At 38.9% G+C, this 22,254-nt stretch overlaps 1 protein-coding gene across 1 annotated transcript in view; it reads right to left on the bottom strand.

The window, feature by feature from the left end:
- The window catches only part of LOC132378174 (protein bassoon-like), a 487,211-nt gene that overhangs the window by 126,855 nt on the left and 338,102 nt on the right, over nt 1–22,254 (bottom strand). The window contains exon 14 of the mRNA XM_059944909.1: nt 21,378–21,472. The gene's annotated coding sequence lies outside the window, so the exon portion shown is untranslated. The remainder of the gene's footprint in view (nt 1–21,377; nt 21,473–22,254) is intronic.

Raw genomic sequence — 22,254 nt, 5'->3', positions numbered from 1 at the left:
AATGATATACACTCAGGAAAATCTGTAAAAGCCTAAGCTGCACATTGGATGGAATGAGGCTGAAGCATCGACTCAGACACATTACCTCTCTTGTACCTTTTTAAGTGATATTAGAGTAATTATATAGTGAGCAATGTGAAACCATTTGTAAATGTACATGGATCAAGCTTTGTAGCTCCGTCTCTTCAGCCTTGATTTTCTATCAATAGATAGAATTATATTTTATAACTGACATTGGCTGCACAGCACAAACACCGATGGTAAAGTCATTGGCGGTTAAATACTTGGGTAATATATCCCAACACAGAAATTTTACATCAAAGGGACATAACACACTCTTAGATGGACACATGGGTGATAGAAAAGTGAAAGGCTACGTAAGAGGGAAGGGCAAGTTTGATCTTAGAGTAGGTTAAAAGGTCGGCAGAACATTGTGGGTTAAAGAGCCTGAACAATGTTATAACGTTCTATGTTCTAAAATTAAAGGCAATGAACATCACACTGATACAATAAACACCATTTGTACAAACATTCATTGTAGCCTGCCAGAATTTTCTTAAATGTAGAAATGTAAAGATTAAAAAGAGTGTACAGTAGAAAGATAACCAAAGGGTTTAGACTGGAAACGTCGACTGTACTTTTTTCCATAGATGGTGCCCAGCCTACAGAGATCCTCCAGCATTTTGTGTATGTTGACTAGAAAAGACTGTCGTAACTCCCCAACAACTTAATAAAGAAAATGGATTGAGGAGTAGTATTGCTAGCAGTACATATGAAATCAAATCATAATTCAAACCACATTCAGGAGAGGAATGGAGAGAATACAGGAGAGAGAAGTTATATTGCCTGACTACATTCTAAGCTCTGTTTACCATCCTTGGGGTGATCCAAACAGCAATGCCTGACTTTATTGTCGGTAATGTTATTGAAATAGATTGTGACTCTTAACAGATGCCACTAGCTGGTGTGGGGGTCTCAATGGAAAAAAACTGCTGCGGGCTGTAAATTCAACCATGGGTGCTAGCCTCTTCATCACCAAAGGTATCTTCAAAGGGTGTTGCCTCAAAAAGAGCATCAATCATTCAGGACACCCACCTTCCAGGACATACCATCTTCTCATTAACACCACCAGCGAGGACATACAGGAGCCTAAAGACACACACTCAATGTTTTAGGAACAGCTTCTGCCCCGGTTATCAAATTTCTGAATGGTCCATGAATTCACAAACACTACCTCACCATTTTGCTCCCCCTTTGCACTACCTATTTTTTAATATTTCTTTTTGTAACTTGTAGTATTTTTAATGTATTGTACTGTACTATTGCCAAAAAGCAACACATTTCATGACATATGTCAGTGATAATAACCCTGATTCTGATTTATACAGTAGTGTAAAATGAGAAATAATTAGTTACATCTCTCATTCAGGATCACAGCAGATTCAAATATCAATTGATCATGCTCCAAGTTCTGCAAGCCTTGATACAGACTTAATAAGTTTGTAAGGAGGGGAAAGACAGGGTTAAGGGGCAGAAGTCTTAAGAAATGTCTTGTGCGTTATTAGGTTCATTTTCTCACAGCTGTCAGATTGAGCTGATTGACAAATTTGATAGATCTCTATTTGTATTCTCTTGGCTATGTGGAAGTCCATGATATGGTCGCGACATGCTCTTCCAAGAATCTGGAACATCAGATTCGACAGTGTTTTTGACAGAACAGATGCAGCGCACTTTAAGTATGTCAGTATGAGATCTGACCCTGGGGACTGAAGGATGAATAATTTGGTTAGTTTACCAAACCAATTTTCCTCAACAACTCTTTGTGGCATAGTGTTTCAAATATTCTAATTACACTTTAGATAAAGACATTTCTCCTAAAATTCTATTTGTACCTATTAAACCCAAATTCACCTCACTGAAATGTTTATCTCATCTTCATTTGTTTAAGACAACTTCTGAAGTAGTGAAATCTGTCAGAATGAAATACAAAACATCAGGCATCCAAAGGGAATTCAGTGAATTCTTGTTTAATTATCAAGGTTTCAGGCGTTTTGGATCAGCTGGACTTACCACACATCTTCGCTGTTTTCCACCACTACACATTACATAAGTCTATTGACAAGGTAAGACATTCATTTTCAATGGGCTGTTCTGTGTTGATTAATAAGCAATAGTTCAATATAGGACCAGGATTTAGCTACAGCGTGTGCATCAGCACATTCTACATTTCTGTGACTGTGCACTGCTTGAAGAATTATGCAGAGCAGGATGCTAGATGTGAATTTATCTCACCTCTCCTTCATGGGCTTAGCAGAGCCTACGTTCTCTTTGGAAGTTTAAAGAGAGCAAATCTGCCCCAAAGATGCTGGTAAACCTATACAGATGTGTAATTGAGAGCATAATTACATACTGCATGACAGTATGATACACTAGTTGTAACAAGATCAACCAAAAAGCACTTCAGTGAGTGACTAGGACTGCACAGAATGTTGCTGGGCCACAGTGATCTGATATGGAAACCATCTGCAACTCACAATATCTGCAGTGGGTTCCCAAAATCATGATGGATCATCCGTCCCCGGTAGTCACCAGTTCAACGTCTTACCATCCGGATGGAGATACAGAAACGTCTCTGCATGGGCATCCAGACTGAAAAACAACTTTCTCCCTAGGGATGCTGTGCAACTGAACAATGCCTTATTTTAGAGTTGCTTGTTTTCAATTCAGTTATAACTTAGATGTCACTATAAACAACTCTTAGCTATCATTTTAAATTTAGTCATTGTGTTTTAAGTAATTGAATTGCCAGTCTGTTGTTTTGCACTGAATGGAGTAGCACTGTAATCTCATCATCCTTAGCAATCACAGTAAAACTCAAACTAATTATTTAACTAATATTGGACTTAACAGTGATTCCAGGGCATTTCTGTAATGTACTGTGCTGGATGCATTTGATATCTTGCCTCTCAGCTTCACGCTTGTCATAACTGGGATATCCAGTGTGGCTCTTTTCATTTGAATGTGTTCACCAACCCTCACTAGAAAGGTAAGCTAAGACTTCTTTAAATACTTTATTTTAATTAATTGAATGTGCACTTTAAACTCATTTAAAATGTTTTCAATTGCTTCTACATGTCTCTGATCATTTGGGCACAATGAAAGAGGCCTCCTCACAGCATGAGTCACCAAGCTATTGGTGTTGTGGGGTGTCAGCTTCTTCTGCCTTTGGTCCATTTGCTGCCTTGCCAAATGGCCATAGCAACTAAACAAGCAGGATGTGGGAGCTGTAAAGCTGCAAAAACAAAAAATGCAGACATCCTGAGGGAGGTAAATGGCAGGTGTGGGCTGCGTTCAGCATGATCAGGCATAATAATGCAGTTCTATTAGTGTCAATAGCTTGAAAATAACTTGCCTAATTGCTAGACTGTGAGTAAATGAGCCAGAGAGCTTTTGATGCACAGGAATTTTACTCTGAGTGAAATGGGGAGCATCATCTGTTTACAGCTGTATACAATTTGGTGAGACGATAATTGGAGCACTGCAGGCATTTCTGAACACCACATTACAGGTAGGATGTGGAAGCTTTAGTGAGGGTGTAGAAGAGATTCACCATGATGTTCTCCTGAATGATTGGAAAATAGCTCTAAGGTTCGATAGACCTTCTCTGGAATGTTGGAGCCTGAGTGACCAAACTAAGAGAGGTTTATAAAATGATGCATAGTTAAGGCACCATAGTCAAGGTCTTGGCCCCAGGCTGGACAATGTCAAATATGAGAGTGGACTGATTTCAGGTGAGAGGGAGTAATTTTTATTTGCACAGGAAAGAACAGGTGTTTGGAATGTCCTGCCTAGGGAAGTGTTGGAAGCAGATATATTAGCAACATTAAAGTGGCATTTAGAAAGGCACGGGGACAGGCAGGAATGGAGAGATGGGGACCACATGCAGGCAGATGGGATTAGGTTAGATTAGCTTGGCATAATAATTAGATTAGATTGGCATAATGGTTGGCACAGATATCATGGGCCAAGGGGCCAGTTTCTGTGCTGTACTGTTCTATGTTCTATAATGCACCTAGAATTCAGATAGTTCAACCCTTGAACTTAAAAGCACAAAACATAGGAGCAGAGTTAGGCCACTTGGCCCATTGAGTCTGCTTGTGCTGTCTCAGCTGGAAGATCTAACTGAGCAGAATGGGAATTTAAGCTGTGGTCATCAAGTGTGTCTGTTTTTTTTGGTAACATTGGATATTCCTTTAACTGGAGTAAGAAAGTATTTAATGAGATCACAGACACCTGTTGTTTGTTTTTCTACTGTGCGAAACATTCTTACACCCAAAAGGATAGTCAAGCAAACTATACCAACTTCTAACAGTTGGTCTGTGCTATCATTTGAGAATTTATAACAGTGATCTACTTTGACTTTCCATCATTTTGGGAGTATGATATTTTAAAAATCATGGTAAACAGAGGGCTTTTATGATGCAGATAGAGAAACATGGATACAAATGGGAATCCTGTAGCTTCAGCACTCCACTACCACAGGCCACATACCAGTGCTTTCACTGTGCCCTTTTTTTGGTTGTGACTTTTGAAAGAATACTTACTTTGTTTTCCCCAATATGCTGTTAATCAGCAACTAACAGGCATTGGTCCTCATCTATTCATTCAGATTGGCAAGGTTCAGGAAATTTTATTCTGTTGCAGTCATAACACAGAAGGCAATGTCATTCTTTTACAATAAAAACAGAAAGTACAAGAAATGTCAGGAAGCAACTGTGATAAAAGAAACAAGGCTTATTGTTCAAAGTTGAAGGTTACATCAAGTGCAGAATACTTGCAACATATCAGTGTTTTTTTTTTGGGAACAAAGGGGCATAGAGTTAAGATGAGAGGAAGGTATTTTAATGTGGATTTGATGGGGTAAAGTATTGCAAGAGTGGTTAACATCCAGAGATACAATAAACAGATACAATTATTATGTTTAAGAGACATATAGACAGTTATTTAAATAGTCAAGATACAAAATGACATGGACCTAATGGCAAATGAGATGAGCGAACTTGGGCAAAAAGTTTGGCATGCATGTGATCAGCTGGAGGCTTATTCCACTATTGTAATGCTATCACTGAACTCCATAACTCTATTTCAGTGTTCCATAATCTGCAGGGCTTTTTTTTGCTTTTCTGTTCATCGAAGATAATTATGTTACTCTTTGGATCTCTACAGAACTTCTTAATAAAATATACAATAGAGATATTTAAGAGGCATTTAGACCAACTCAAACAATACAAGGACACAGGCAATATGCAGGTAGACAGGAAAAGTTTAGGTTGGCATTGTGGTCGGCACAGACAAGAAGACTGTTTCTGCATTTTTTTTCTACATCCTATATTCACTGTTCTATATGTATTATATTCACTCTTATTATATATTATATATTTCCTGTGGCACTTCACACAATTATATTTAAAAGTTTCATGATAGTATCAATTTACAGAATGTTACAACACTACAAATTATTTTAATAAATAATTAGATACTGCATATTTTTGGGACGTCTACAGTTCAGCCATTGTTCAAGGTATATTATCAAAATATGTATATATTATATAACATTGAGATTCATCCCCTTACAGGCAGCCACAAGATAGAGAAACCCAAAAGAACGCATAAAAAAACCTGACAAACACCCAATGTGCAGAGAGAAAAAAACCAACAAATCATGCAAACAATAAAAGTAAGAAAATAGCATTTAGAATGAAAGTGAGTCCTCAGACACAAAGTCCAGATCAGCTGGAGCAGGCCACAGCCATAGCTCAGTGCAGCGCAGCACTGAGTAAACTTTGCGGATCAGCGAACAAAACACGTCTGACTCTCACCCCTGGTCCCAACACACTGCCTTTTCAATACATTTGGTCCAGCGTTTAAATCATCCAAACATCAGGCCATTGTTTGCTCTAAGACCTGGGTTCTGTTGTATTGATACACTCTGGGCCTGGACCTAACCACTACATATTAGCCTATACCTGGCCTTCCCACATCAGTACAGTGCTTAGATCGATCAAACCTCACTCTCGGTTCATTTGGACAGGCTTCAGATCTTCCTCTCCTCCACTCTGCTCTCAACTTTGCCTTAATATGTCTCAACATCGCTCCAGCTTCACCTCGCACCCACATGCTTAGACCCTTGGCTCAGCCACATCTTCTCTCACCTCTTCATTGTTTGTGGTGATCATTTAGCATATTTACCATAATTTTTAACAGAAAAATTGTTATCAATAAAGTATTTTGTTGCATTCCCTGTTTTGTTAACTTCTAGTTGGCAATCGCTCATCTTCAACAGAACATGTTAAACTGGAAGCTTCTTTGGAAATGCTTTAATAATGATGAGATTATACTGATTGGTTATCATTCTGGATGTCTGTTGAGTTTACAAGAATACTCATCATCTCAGTATCACTAACATATGTCATGAAATTTGTTGCTTTGTGGCGCAGTACATAAAAAATAATTATTAATTCCAATAGTAGATAAGCAGATAGATAGTGTAAAAGAGGGAGTGAGGTAGTGTTCATGGACCATTCAGAAAACTGATTGCAAAGGGAAAGAACCTGCACCTACAACACTGAACATTGGTTTTACCAACAAACTGGCAGTTTTGACCACATTTCTGCTCAGTTGTTGATGTTAAGTAGATATCAATAAAATCATTTGGAATTATTGAAAAAAACTCAGGTAAGTATAATTCTAGATAAAGATAAACCTACTTCTACTGGAAAAGACAGCATGTAATCTGAATGCTGATTACAGACAGAATTATGTTCCCTTGTGATATTTATGTCTTCCAGGCATGCACTGTCAAAATCAGCATCTGCAAAAATGGTACCAGAGAATGACTGTGTTCCATCAAACTGTGTCAAAATAAAGTGGCTGTTGCTTTCAGGTCAAGAAAAGGGAAGTACATGCCTCCTTTGACTAACAGAATGAGAGCAGAGGGAGATAGGTATCAGCAACATTTACATAAAGGCTGACATAAGCCAACAGAAGAGCATTAAAAAACCAACGAGAAGCCACTTCAGAGGAAAAAAACATTTATTACTATTAGGTGCATTTCATTAGGCTGGTGCATTCAAAGCCAGCAGTGGGGTGGGCCACAATGACAAATGGAGGAGATATGGTCAACCATTCTGAAGATCAGCCTACCTTGCTCATCATCAGAAAAAATCCTGTCAATCAACAAAACTGTGAGCATTTGCTATGAACATACCATAAAGCAGGCAGCTATGGCATACATGTAGCTGATTAATTTTACAACAAATCCTTGAGGTGATGTTGGTCACTCGTTGCCCCTCCACAAGCTGCACTGTTTTGCTCCCTCCTTCTAAGTGGATTTGAAATATGCATGAATTTCTCTCCTTTGAAGTGTCCTGATGGTGCTGCACTGAGCTGAGCTTCCCGTGGCTGGTGTCTCTGAAGGGAACAGTGGGTGTTCAGACACATGCAGGCAAGCACGTCCCAGGCTTATATCAATCCATTGTGAGTCAGGAACGAGCAGAGTGACAGAGCAACAGATGCTAGTGCATCTGTCCCTCGCTCAACTCCATCTGACTAGGGGTTCTTCAACAGGCGTATCAGAAGAAAAAGGGACATTCAATTATTTAGCCTTTCAGACTACTGAGTCTGTCACACAGTTTTATACTTGTCATACCCAAACGTATTTTGCTCTCCCCACATTTAATCAATACCACTCTCCAATTTTACTTGACATTAGTGTAGTGTAGTACTCTGTGTTGGCGTGTGGCCAAGTGGTTAAGGCGTTTGTCTAGTGATCTGAAGGTCACTAGTTCGAGCCTTGGCTGAGGCTGCATGTGTGTCCTTGAGCAAGGCACTTAACCACACATTGCTCTGTGGTAGCACTGGTGCCAAGCTGTATGGGTCCTAATGCCCTTCCCTTGGACAACACTGGTGGTGTGAAGAGGGGAGCTTGCAGCTTGGGCGACTGCCAGTCTTCCACTTAAAAAAAAACCTTGCCCAGGCTTGTGCCCTGGAAACTTTCCAAATCCATGATCTATCGAGACTAAGTGAAGCCTCCGTAGTACTGTGTAGGGAAGTGCATGGCTATGCAACTTGGTAAAAGGAATACACCAATGTAAAGGAGAACTTCAGGCCAGCAATGTCAAAGGATTCTGGTGAGCAGGTCCATGTGTGGTAAACATGAGCACTTTTTTGTGATTGTCAAATCAAAGTAGCAATGGTGACTAGGCACATAAGTGGAAAGCAGAAGGTAGCTGATCACAATTCCCTATAATTTTTGATAACTTCCACAATACCACTAGCTTTATAATCATTTGTAAACATCCTCGCATTGTCCTGTACACGCTCATCTAAATTGTTTCCATAAATAACAAACAACAAAGGTCCCAGCTCTAATCTCTATAATGTATCACCAGTTACAGGCTTTCATTCTGAGAAACAACCTTCCATCATCACTCTCAACTTCCTATCATTGAGCCGATTTGGAATCCAGTTAGCTAGCTCTCCATGGAACCCGTATGATCTAACCTTCCAGACAACCCCACTATGCAGTACCTTGTCAAAATCCTTGCTAAAATCCAACAGTGTCTTTTGATAAATATTTGAAATTCTAATGGATTTTATTTAATATCATAACTCAGCCTCTATCATGTTCTCATATAAATATTCCAATTTATATTTTACGGCTGTTAATGTTTCAAGTATCAGCTAAAAACATTTTTTCATCCTTGTTTGCTGCTTATGAGATTTCTACAACACTTACTTCATCACAGTGATGACCTCAACACTGCTGGACATTTGAACTGACACATGATGGGTAATTAATGTGGAGAATTAGAGAAGGGGAATTTCAGGTTAGCAATATCACAAGATTCTTGTGAGCAGCATCGTCTGTGATTAAATTAGGCACTTCGTTGCTACTGCAAAATCAAGGTAGCAATGGTGACTAATTAGGTGTAAAAGAGATTCAACAAGAGACAGATGGGGACAGAGTTTTGCATGATGATTTATTTGAGGAATTAAAACAGAGATGGAGACAACTCAGAAGTTTTAAAAGTTGGAGGAAGAGTCATTATCCCTGTTACTTTATTGTAGATAATGTATTTAAACAGCTATCTGGATAAATTGACAGGTACTTACAGACTCCAGTAGAATGCACACAGGAAATTCTACAGATACTGGAAATTTTAAGCAACACACACAAAATGCTGGAGGAACTCAGCAAGTCAGGCAGCATCTATGGATGGGAATAAACAGTCGACATTTTGGGCCGACAGCCTTCATCAGCAATATGTACAATTTTATCACAATAATACACATGTAAACACATTATTGCATAATCTTATAATCTGTAAGAACATTGCTCTGGGTATTGTTAATTGGACTAAATTAATGCATGTATGTAAGAGTGTGAGAACGTAAGCGTGTGTAGAGATAAGGAATGCTTCCTTTGGATAAGCCCATCATGTATAAGGTTTGATGTTTGATATAATTAATAGGATTGATATGAGGATTTACAGGCCCTATACAGATAAAGTACAAAGAAACATTTCAGACCACAATGCTGAAAGGAGAACAGAGACAACTGAGGCATGAGTTGACAAAATTCAATAAACCTGATAAATGTTGAACTAACTACCTATCATTGTGATAGCAACAAGCATACTGCTGAAGGAACTCAGAAGGGCAAGCATCATCTATGGAGAGAAATAGACTTTAGCCCAGATGAAGGGTCTCAACCCAAAATGTCAACTGCCCATTTCCCTCAATAGGTACTGCCTGACCTGCTAAATTTTCCAAAACCAGCATCTGTAATCGCTTGTGCTTTCATACCATTAACAGCTGCTTGATCATTTCTGAATGTATACAGATCTTGAATGTATTTAAAGTTCTTGAATGACATCGCAAGTAGATAGGGTCATAAAGAAAAGGCACATTGACCTTCATAAATCTGAATGTTGATTATGGGAGTTGGGATGTTATGTTGAAATTATATAAGACAACAGTGCGGCCTAATTTGAAGTAATGCGTGCAGTTTTGGTCATCTACCTATACAGGAAAGATAACAATAAGATTGACAGAGAACAGAGAAAATTTACAAGGCTGTTGCCAGGACTTAAGAACCTGAGTTATAGGGAAAGGTTGAATAGGTCAGGGCTTCATTCCCTGGAGTATCGGAGAATGAAGAGAGAATTGGTAGAGGTGTACATAATTATTAGGAGTATAGACAGGGTAAATGCAAGCAGGCTTTTTCCACTGAGGATTAGTGAGTCTAGAACTAGAGGTTATGGTTTAAGGGTGAAAAGTTGAAATATTTAAGAAGAATCTGAGGTGGAACTTCTTCACAGTGGCGGTGAGAGTGTGGAACAAGCTGCCAGTGGAAGTGGCACATGTGGGTTCAATTACAACATTTAAGTAAATTCTTGGTAAGTACATAGATCAGAGGGATATGGTTGATGGGATGAGGCAGAATAACAGTTTAGCATGGGCTGTTGTACTCTATATGTATAAGTGGTCACATTGAACACTTTTGCTATGCAAGGAGGAAAATCTTACAACACAGAGGAACTGACTATGTTCAGAGATCTTTTGCATCAGTTTCTTAACTGCAATAAATGCAAATAAGTTAAGCATATGCTTTGCCTCAGGGTCTAAGCAAATGCCCCAAAATACTATTAAAAAAATTATGGTTAACCATTTCAATTTGAGTTCTTTGCTATTAAAGATTATCAACTGGAGGAAATGTGCAAATCTGATTGAGCATTATTCAAGGCCAGATAGCAGCCCACATGTTAAGTCAACTTAGAAGCTGTCCGTAAGAGATTATTAAGTACAATACACACCAAACACCAGAACACAGATTCATTCACTGCAGCTGGACTCCACAACATGGTCTAATTTTAAAGCTAATGAGAATTTAAAAGAAACATAAAGTTAAGAAAATTGTCCTAAAACTACACTTAGTGATGCCAGTTTCCTGGAAACCAGCCTGCATCTATTTGTGCAGCACAAATGAAAGGCTACAGCTGTTTCCTATTCCTGTGAAATATCTAGCTCTCCCTACCATTCTCGTATGGATTTCTGACATGAATTCAGTTGCCCTCCCATGAATCATAATGGGACAGTCTGCTAGAAATAATGTGAAGATATCACCTAATCCATTTCTCTCATCTTTCCCAGGAAATGGTCAATTGATCTGAAAATCAACCTGTCAGCTCAAGGGCATGATGACGCACAAAAGATCGATAAGCAGGTAGCAAATTAACTACCTTCATGTGATATTCGCTAAAATGACCTGTTTGGTACTTGCACCAAGCAGCCTAATGTGGTACATCACAATGAACAATGGGAAACTACAAAGGAAAAAGTCAGCTCTGGAAGCTTGAGAGTTAATAGAACACAGATCATAGAACATTACATCGTAGTATATGCCATTCAGCCCTCGATGTTGTGCCAACTTTTAACCTATTCCAGGATCAATCCTATCCTTCCCCCCTATATAATCCTTCATTCTTCTATCATTCTCACCTATTTAAGAATCTCTTAAATTCCCCTATCACGCACCCACTACTCAGTGTATAGAACTGACATTTCCCCTATACTTTCTTGAAATCACCTTAAAATCCTAACCCACCCTCTCCCACCCCTGTATTAGCTATTTCCATCCTGAGAAAAAGTCTTGGCTTTCTACTTGATCTATGCCTTTTATCATCTGTACAACTGTATCAAGTCACACATCATCCTCTTTTGCTCCATAGAAAAAGCCCTAGCTCGTTCAACCTATCCTCTTCAGATATGTTCTCTAGTCCAGCCAGCATTCTGATAAATCTCCTATACACCCTCTCTAAAGCTTACAGATCCTTCCTATAATGAGGCAACCAAAACTGAACACAATATTCCAAGTGTTGATTAACCAGGATCAATCCGCAGCTAATGAAGGCCAACACAAAACACACATTCTTAACAACCCTATCAACTTTGGTGGCAACTTTGAAGAATCTATGGATGTGAACTCCAAGATCCCTCGGTTCTACCACACTGCCAAGAATCCTGCCATTAACCCTTCAAATTTGACTTTTGAAAGTGAATAACTTCACACTTTTCTGGGTTGAACTCCATCTGCCACTTCTTAGCCCAGGTGTGCATTCTATTAACCCTCCACACTGGCCACAACTCCATAAAAAATTGTGCCATCTACAACCTTACTAAACCACACAACTAGTTCCTCATCCAAGTCATTTATAAAAGTCACAAAGAGCAGGAGTCCCAGAACAGATTCCTGTATCCTGCAGAACACCACTGATCACAGACCTTCAGACATAATATGCTCCATCTACTATCCTTCTCTGAGTTCTCAAGTTCTTGCATAATTTTCCCCTTCCCCTATTGAATACTTCCTTGTACCATCTGCTCCTATCCTGGTCCAAAGTGATAATACATGTCAGGGAATTGTAGTCATTATCTCCAAAATGCTTATCCACTGATGAGCCTGACACCTGACCTGGTTCATTGTCAAGTGCCAGATCCTGTATGGTCTCCCCTCTAGTTGGCCTGTTTACAAATTGTTTTCGGAATCCTTCCTGGGCACATCTAATAAATTCTGCTTCATCTAAACCTTTTGCTCTTCGGAGGTATCAAATTAATATTAGGGAAGTCTTCTCACTTCAAACTGGTGGTCCTCTTCCTAATTTTTGTCAGTGTGCAGATGCAGAGAGAGAAAATTCAAAACCATTTTTTTTGCTGGGAGTTAATATAATACGAATTTTATCATTCTTAATGAACTATTTTCCTCAATTCCGCAAATTCATGCAAATCTGGATCTCATCAACCATCTCATCAGTGGCTAATTGCTGTGCCTATAGGAAAGTGGTTCCTCTTCAGGCAGTTCTTAGTGTTAATGAGCAATAGGCTAGCAAATAAGTTATCTAGAAAAAATATTGCCTTATTCAATTCCATTATCGCTAAATAGAGGAAAAAACTTGGGCAGCAATTAAACATTAAAAAATAATCATTTCTCAAGTGAACTCTTTTGAAATCCTAAGGGGCCTTTAAAATTCAGTGATCAAAACTTAATCACACAATTTCTGGATTGATGGCAATAAAAAGACTCCTATGTCAACACTGAAGATATGAGCAAAATTACTTCATATACATCCTGCAAATAAATATCTTTTTATTAAACAAATGACTTTCTACAATTCAAATAGGCACCAATGTCCCTTTAAACGATCTTAACTTTTAAAATGGAACTTGTACTGGTCATGCTTAAAAGGGAGGTGCATGGTGTCACCCTACCATGTAGTTCCAACAAGCAACATTAAATGCCTCGTGCATGCTATACCAATTTTTGAGGGCTGGTCAATGGGCTTATCCACACCCATGGGAGTGGATTAACTGCAGAGACCATGTAATCAAACAGAAAGTAATCAGATAAGCATTATTCATTTTGTTCTGTGCATTGCCTTTTAGCTAGTAAGTGCAAGGGAACTGTGGAGCACTGATATTACGAGTTTCTCCTTGAACCATATTTTTCATTCTTCAATATGCAATTCTGCTTCTCAGGGGAATATCGTTGGCTAAGATGACTCTCTCACAAAATATTAGTGTTAAAATCAAAATAACAATGGTCATAATATTTATAGAATGTTGTCAAAATATGAACGGCATCATGATGTTATGCAACAGGGAATGTGTATTAAAATTAATAAGCTGCAAAATACCATAACTACATTCTGCCTGTTTTCAGTATTGGCTGTGTCATCTCTGATTTGTAACTGTACCAGGCATATATAAAAAGGGATATTTTAAGAGAAAGGTCAGGGTCATATTAAACTACAGCTTAAATGTTTATGAAGAAGTCCAGTATTCCACTTCCTTTCTGAGGCACTGATAAAATAAGTAATTCAGTCTAAGCACATTGTAATATCAAATCAACACAATAGAACACAACAGAGAGAGTACAGAGGAGATTTACTAGAGTGTTACCTGGGTTTCTGCACCTAAGTTACAGAGAAAGGTTGAACAAGTTAGGTCTTTATTCTTTGGAGGTAGAGGGTTGAGGGGGGACTTAATAGAGGTATTTGAATTATGAGGGGGATAGATAGAGTTGACATGGATAGGCTTTTTCCATTGAGAGTAGGGGAGATTCAAACAAGAGGATATGAGTTGAGAGTTAGGGGGCAAAAGTTTAGGGGTAACATGAGGGGGAACTTCTTTATCCAGAGAGTGGTAGCTGTGTGGAATGAGCTTCCAGTAGAAGTGGTAGAGGCATGTTCGATATTGTTATTTAAAGTAAAATTGGATAGGTATATGGACAGGAAAGGAAAGGAGGGTTATGGGCTGTGTGCAGGTCGGTGGGTCTAGGTGAGAGTAAGCATTCAGCATGGACTAGAAGGGCCGAGATGGCCTGCTTCCATGCTGTAATTGTTATATGGTTAACACAAAAATTTTTAGAAAATCTATTGAGTCAGAAAAAATGTTAGGGCTATGGTACAAACAATTGGATCCTATTTGTTTTAAGACACCACAAGTGAATCTGCAGATGCTGGAAATAAATAAAAACACAAAATGCTGGCAGAACTCAGCAGGCCAGACAGCATCTATGGGAGGAGGTAGTGACGATGTTTCGGGCCGAAACCCTTCATCAGGAGTGAAGTAACATGGGATGGTTGAAGGGGGATAAGAAGTTGGGGGAGGGATGAAGTAGAGAACTGGGAAGTGATAGGCTGAAGGGTAATAGGCTAGGAGGAATAAAAGAGAAAGAAAGGTAGGGCTGGGGGGAGATTATGGTGAGGGGGGAGAAAGAGAGAGAAAGAGAGAGAAAGAGAACCAGACAAAAATTATAGATAGGGATGGGATAAGGGGAGGCAGGAGTATCAACGGAGGTCTGTGAGTTGAATGTTCATGCCGGCAGGTAGGAGGCTACCTTGGCGGGGGATAAGGTATTGCTCTATCAACCTGCGTGTGGCCTCATCTTGACGGTAGAGGAGGCCATGGACAGACATACCGGAGTGGGAGTGGTCTGTGGAATTGAAGTGTGTGGCCACAGGGAGATCCCGCCAATGCTGGAGGACCGAGCGCCGGTATTCGGCGAAACAGTCACCCAGTCTGCGGCAGGTCTCCCCAATATATAAATGGCTACATTGGGAGGTCTGTGGAATTGAAGTGTGATTTGTTTTAACCTGTGTTTAAATAATCCCTGACATGTAATAGTTTCTAATAGCAAACCAAGGAGTTATGTGTGACTTACTAGCCTGAAGCTTGAACAATTTATACATGCTTTCTCAACATCAGGGTTATATAACTGCCCTACAATTTTCACCTATTATTCTTCAGTTTCCTCCTTCTACTGTGTCATGTTTTATTTATGGAGGTCATAAATTCACAGCTTGCAACTTCAACTCCTTGCAAATTGACGTCAGCAACTATAAATTCCAAGTCTTGTGATAAGAATGCAACTGAAGTTGCAAAGACTAAATATAGATCGAGATGATCAAATGCTCCCCAGAACACAAAAAAAATCATGTACTCCTGGGAATGTGGGAATATCATCTTGGAACTGAACTATTTTTGGCAAACAACATAAAATACAATATTTCATTGACACTGTGTGGCTTATTAATTTTCAATTGGGTACAGATAAAATATTGAAATTTTATCATCTTTGATGTACTTACTTGCATATCTCTGAAAATTAACATTAGATAAAAGCTTGTACAAATGTAATTTGGGAATTGTGCCGATGGCCAGACTACTCAAGGCTAGTGATCTCAGTAAATTTGTTTCATTGATCCAAGTTCTCCCATTACTGTTAGTTCATGTGACAAGACTGGTGTCACAGCAAATGTTGACAGGGTAGAACAAAGTACATGGATCTGAAGCAGGTAGCAGAGAAAAAGAGCAGGACAAGTGGTAAACCTAAAATTATGTATTCAAGTTAAACTATCCATATTTTCTACAGTATTTGGGACATTATACGCAAAACATTCTGCTTTGATGCTCTTGACAGGCTGGGGTAATAAAACTACCCAGCTTGCCATTTTTCCATTTATATTAATTGAGTACAATTATTTTTGGCATGACCATGCATGCACCAAAGAATAGAATCTCACCTTTGGTGGTCAGTCATTAAATCACATTCGATGCAGCAACTGCAAAGATTTAAGATCTGTTGCAGGATTACATTCTATGCCTTATCAATTCACTGAGTCTATTCAGGACTAATGGTATTTATGGATGGCTATATCAACTGGCTGATATTAACACATAGCACTTTATATATGGAAAAGGATTGATCACTTCCTTCTCAATTATTCTGTCAAATAAAATCAGTTGAAGCTGTACATACTTATAAGGGACAGACAATGTCAAAGGAATAATTATTTAGTACTCCAAGAATTACAGTGAAATCTGACAAGCATTGAAGGATTCAGCAAACCATGTGGAACAAAGAATAAAGATAATTTTGGAAGATCATGAGAAGCTAATTCCCCATGTGAGACAATCTAAACATGGATGCAGGATGGTAGTTAAGGCAGTGGAATGCTCCGCCGGTGAAATGTGAGATTTCAGGGTACCTGACAATCCCCCTAATGACCACAGCTGTGGGAAATGCAACCAGCTTCAGGTCCTACTGACAAGATCAAGGAACTGGAGTTGGAGCTGGATGTACACAGCACCATGAGGGAAGCTGATCACCTCACAGATGAGACTTTTACTGGTCACATTTGTAGGCTTTAGATAGTAAATGGGTAAGAGGTCAGCTACTCGGATTTACATTGAACGGAAATTTGTTCTCAGAGTGGGTTCTGAACTTGTAGAATTCTGCACACCTGTCAATCAGTGGTACATTTAAGGCCAAGACTGATCACGTTCTTGGGTACCAAGGACATCAGGACTTGTGGGAATAGGCCAGCAAAGTGCTTGATACAGAAAACCAGCATATTGAATGTTAGAGCAGGCATAAGGAACCATATAGTCTACTCCTGCTTCAATTTTGTTTGTGTTGCTTTCTCTGAACAAGCACATTTTCATATCAGGTATAGCTGTATCATGAAAACTCACTGGGGAGGGATCGGTAGCTGATATAGCTGCATTGCACTGCTAATCATTAACGAAAGATCAATGAGCAAAACCCAGAATTCTCATTTCCTATTGATTTATATTGTCAATAAATTGTTCAGATTGAAACTATAACTTAGCCAGCATCAACTGTAGCTGGAACTGTTTAGAAGGAATATATTTGTAACTTGTCCAGCTTAGAGCAACGCAAGTTGAGAAGCTAACAATTAAAGGGCTGTTGCTTTTCACATATTTCTTGCTCAACAGCAGGTGACATTTCCAGTTCTCATTAGCAGATGCAGAAGGAGGAAAGTCACAGATTTTCGTTCCAAATTTCCCTTCCTTGCCAGAGAAAAATCATTCAGAACTACCAAGTCTGAGGTAAATTCTTGTGCCACACTGATGGTGCATCAGGTTGGAATTAATGAATTATCTTTTCATGCATCTCTTAATGAGAATCAGAACTATCACCTGCTGTTGAGCACAAAATATGTGAGAAGAGTCAGCTTTTTAAGATTGCTGTTGGTTTCATAATCTTGCACTCTTGTGAGCTATTAGATAGCACATAAATGCAACCTCCAGCCTGACATGGAGACAGCATTTTCTTCTTCACTTGAACTCAGACAGAATAGCCATAAATATAACACTAAAGGCATAAAAATGTGATACCCAGCAGAATGAATTATAAACCTTTCTATTCTTCCATTTTCCATGGGAAGAAATGCTGCATTTAAAACCATTACATAAATTAAAACTACCATTAGAATAGGTAGAATGCCATCTTCAGCAGATAAACAAATTGTTGACTCTAGGTTTCTAACATGAGCTACTGTGTAGATTCTAGCACTAAACATCATGATACTAAAAACAGCTATGTTAATGGAATTACTAATATGAGAGTTATTGTGATTCCAGTTCTTATGACACTCCTGTAATCGTAGTGTGACAATTTCATTGCATGTAAGATTAGTGAGTACTCCTTTTGCACTCAGAGGTCACATGGATTGTCATTAAGCATAATGCCTCCATTATGCTTAAGCTTGAGAAGTTAGAGGCACAACAAGTGTAGGCAGGATGGTAGTTCAGGCAGTGGAATGCTCCTCCGGTGAGATGTGAGATTTCAGGGTACCTGACATTCTCCCTAATGACTATAACTGTGGGGAATGCAACCAACTTCAGGTCCTACTGACAAGATCAAGGAACTGGAGTTGGATCGGGGAAACTGAACACCTTATAGACGAGACTTTTACTGGTCACATTTGCAGGCTTTAGATAATAGATGGGTGGCCACCAGGAGAAGTTAAGGGGAGTAAGCAGTCAGTGCAAGGTTCTCCTGTGGCCATTCTCCTCAGCAACGAGTAGAGCTCTTTGCCAATAACAAAGTGAGAGAGGGGTAATGAGCATAGGGTGATATGTAACAGCCTGAAGAGCAGGACCTCAAAGGTAGTAATCTCTGGATTTCTCCCAATACCAAGAGCTAGTCAGGGCAGGAATAGGATGATTTGGTAGATGAATACACAGCTGAAGAATTGGTGAAGTGGGCAGAGCTTCAGATTTCTGGATCATTTCTGTGGACCTGTATAAAGAGGATGGGTTACACCTGAACCCGAAGGGGACCACTATTCTTGTGGGCAGGTTTGCTACAGCTGTTGGGGAGGGTTTAAACTAATTTGGCAGGGGGATGGAAGCCAGAGTGACAGGGTTGATGATGGGGCAATTGGTATACTAGTTGATGCATTGTGTAGAGAGACTGTGAAAAAGGACAGACAGATGATAAGGCAAAATTGCAGTCAGTGAGATGAAGTGAGTATAGCAAAATTGAAAAGGGTGATGGATAAAAGACTAAATGAGTTATTGTTGACGGCACACAGTATACAGAATAAAACAGATGATCTCGTAGTGCAATTATGGAGATTGGCATCATCAAGCTGTGGCTAAAAGAAGGTCATGGGATGAGGAGGAATTCCTTTTGCTAGAGTGTATCTATGGAATTCAATGTCACAGACGTTGTGGTGGCTAAGTCATTAAGTATATTTAAAGTGGAGGTTGACTGGTTCTTGACTAGACAGGGTATAAAGGTTACAGACAAAAGGCAGGAGAATGGAGTTGAGAAAGATAATAAATCAGCCATTATGAAATGGTGGCACTGACTCGATGGGCCAAGTGGTCTACTGTCTTATAATCTTACAGTCTTAATAGGTAATCACTTGCTCAACCTAGAGTGGACCTAAGTTCTTTTTCCCACCTAAATCAACCGATGCTGAGGTAGCTGTAGCATCTTCATCATTGTCTCTAGTTAGATATGGTATGTGTAGGCCTCCGTTAGTCTCGAGAGACCATGGATTTGCGCCTTGGAAAGTTCCAGGGCGCAAGCCTGGGCAAGGTTTTTTTTTAATGGAAGACCGGCAGTTGACCAAGTTGCAAGCTCCCCTCTCCACGCCACCAGTGTTGTCCAAGGGAAGGGCATTAGGGCCCATACAGCTTGGCACCAGTGGTTAAGTGCCTTGCTCAAGGACACACACGCAGCCTCAGTCAAGGCTCGAACTAGCGACCTTCAGATCACTAGATGAATGCCTTAACCACTTGGCCACGCGCCAATACAGTGAGATTTTAAACATAGCCTAAAAAAAGAAATGACAATCACAAGGTTCAGTTCATCACTCTAACACAACTCTTTCTAAAGTATTATCTATTATCCTTCACAAACTTTACAAATTTACTTAATCTCAATTTTATCCTTTGAAAACACATACTGGGAATTAGTTCTTTTACTTTGGAGGAAACTTCAGAGAAAGTGAAACCATATAAATTCATTTGAAACTTGGGACGATATGATTAAGCCCATATTCCTCACTGTAGTGTCAACTATTACATTTTCAATTGCTTCCTCAATAACCTTTCTTCCATCAGAAGGTTTGAAATAGGGATGGTCACTGGTGATTACATTGTGTTCAATTCTATTATCAATGACTCAAAAAACAGAGCAGTGTACAGCAAAACCTAGCTAAAATTCAGACATGCCCTGAGAAGTGGTAATTAATATTTGAACATCACAAATGCAAATTAATAACTAACTGAGTCTTATCACATCTCCTTGGCATTCAATGGCATTATCAAGTCTCCCAGCATCAATTCCTTAGGATTCAACATTAATCAGATAGTCCTCTGGACTAGCCACACAAATAACAGTTCACATGTTGTGCACTCTTCATAAAGTGACACCTCCAAGTCTCTCCACCAATCTACAAGACAAATATAAATATGATGAAATAGGTCTCTGTTTGTCAGAAGAATGCAACTATAAATATGCTCATATGCTTGACGCTATTCAGGATGAGGGAATCTGCTTGACCTGGTATTCAATCCTTTAACTGCACACCTACTAATGACTAATATGAGTCAGCTACAGAACACACTGCAGCTATTTGCCTAGGTTACTCTAACAACACCTTTTAAATACATGACCTTCACATCTAAGGACAAGGGCATGAAACCATCACCACCTGTATGGCTCCATCCAAGTAATACACCATCACTGGATCCAAATCCTGCAACTCCCTCTTCAACAGTACTGTGGAAATAACTTTCATCAGAAAGACAATGAGGGGATGAGTATCCTTATTAGCGATATCACATCTTGACAACTGAGATGAATAAATTGATTACTAATTCCTGTACTTTACACAAAAGGAGCATGCCTTGGGCACAAAACATGGTAATCAACCTGTATATCAACTATATAATCTGGTGTTTTTCTGAATTCAAGATCTTTCTTCCTGGACTGTGCATCAGTAACTGACTCTAATATTACTCCAGCTTTTTCAATGTTAGATACAGTAATACTTAAGCAAGCAGAAGATTTTTTTAATACCACAGAATAAAGTACAAATTGAAATCTTTACAATAGGTTGGAACTGCTTAGAGCTCTTTAAAGTTCTTCATCAAGTTAGTTCAATCTACCCAAGTGTATTGTACCACATTTAACATGTTTTCAATTTCAAGTAAGTCTAATGGAGAATGAGATGAAGCAATCTCATTTTAGGTGAAGCAGGGCTAGAGGAACTGTCAGTAGATACTGGCAAACATCATTTAAGAATTCATCCTATTTCCCACACAAACATTGAATCCAAGTTCTCATTTCCTATTTATTTAAAATGGTCTCAGAGAAGGCCATCATTAACTGTACTTAGTGTAACTGCTTTTCTCCTGAAAAAAAAATCATCAAGTATTACTGTGCTCCGCATCAATTAGACATAGTAGAATTACTGCCAATTTGAAGTTACCTCCTGCCAGGCTTGAAAGAAACAGTCGCTCCATTCGATGTGCATATTTAGTATCCTGTTGCCATTCAGGTCTCAATTTTGCCTCTTTCTCTTTACTGTATTGGATAAATAAAGACAAATTACTTAAGTGACAGCATCAATATCAATCTATTTAGTTTGAAATCTTTCTGCTCATCAAGGTGAATGATATTAATGTAGGTAATCTTTTAACTTAAGGGATGCGATACTACTAGCAAACGCTCACATTTCAGATTCATAGCGGTTGTGTAAATGATAGATTTCATTGTAACTAACTGGCAATTTAATTAGTTACATTCATATCCTTGCTTGGTACCTTTTATTGACCAGAAAGATTTCAAATTAAGACTAAGACAACTAGGATCTTTAACCTTACCATTGACAATCTCTAAGTAAAATAACTAATAATTATTTAGCACTTTTCCTGATGTCTGGCCATCCCAAAATGGCTTCTACCCAACAAAAAGCATTTGAAGTGTAGTTATTATTACATTGTAAGAAATGTCGCAGTTATGATGCCTGCAATGAAGTCCACACGCAGTAACAGAACCTTTGTCTGGGATAAAGGGAAAGTGTAATATTCCCCCCCCCAAGAAAGACATCACATGATTGTAGAATAGTTACAGTAGGGGGCCTTTTCGTCCTAACAATACTGCATCAGTTCAATGTAAGAAGAATCCAGTGGTATCATTTATTCACTTTCTCCCAAAAGCCATGCAAAATCTTTTATTACTGCAGTTGAATTTGGCTCCAGTCCTATTGAAGTGCTTTGCACATTAAAATTCCTTCATGATAAAAGTTTCCAAGTTACTTTTGGTCCTTTTGCCAAATACGTATTTATGTCCTTTAATTATTAACC

This window comes from Hypanus sabinus, chromosome 19 (assembly GCF_030144855.1).
Source record: "Hypanus sabinus isolate sHypSab1 chromosome 19, sHypSab1.hap1, whole genome shotgun sequence".
Taxonomy (NCBI): Eukaryota; Metazoa; Chordata; class Chondrichthyes; order Myliobatiformes; family Dasyatidae; genus Hypanus; species Hypanus sabinus.
This window is presented reverse-complemented; position numbering and strand designations above follow the sequence as displayed.